Genomic DNA, 335 nt, shown 5'->3' with positions numbered 1-335 from the left:
TTTTTTGCAGTGTATTAAGTGAAAGCAGTCTTTGCTTCAACATTAGGCTTCTCTCCCAAGTTTTATGACCTTTTCTTAAGATTTCCGTGGTTGTCAGTCACTATTTTAAGAAACTCCAGGGGAAGATGACCTAAAGAATTTGTTTATTGTTTCACCATCCTCAAAGTAGTGCTTCTCTATAGAAGCTGTGCTGGTGAAGATCATAACCTGGGGTAACTTTGGGGATTACTGAATTGATGGGATTATCATTTTTCACTTGCTGAACTTCTTCACTTCTCCAAGATCAAATTAATATGATATCTATGAACTAGACACATTCAAATAGTAATATCTTA

This window comes from Meleagris gallopavo, chromosome 22, assembly GCF_000146605.3.
Source record: "Meleagris gallopavo isolate NT-WF06-2002-E0010 breed Aviagen turkey brand Nicholas breeding stock chromosome 22, Turkey_5.1, whole genome shotgun sequence".
Classification (NCBI taxonomy): Eukaryota; Metazoa; Chordata; class Aves; order Galliformes; family Phasianidae; genus Meleagris; species Meleagris gallopavo.
Note: the sequence above shows the minus strand (reverse complement) of the source record.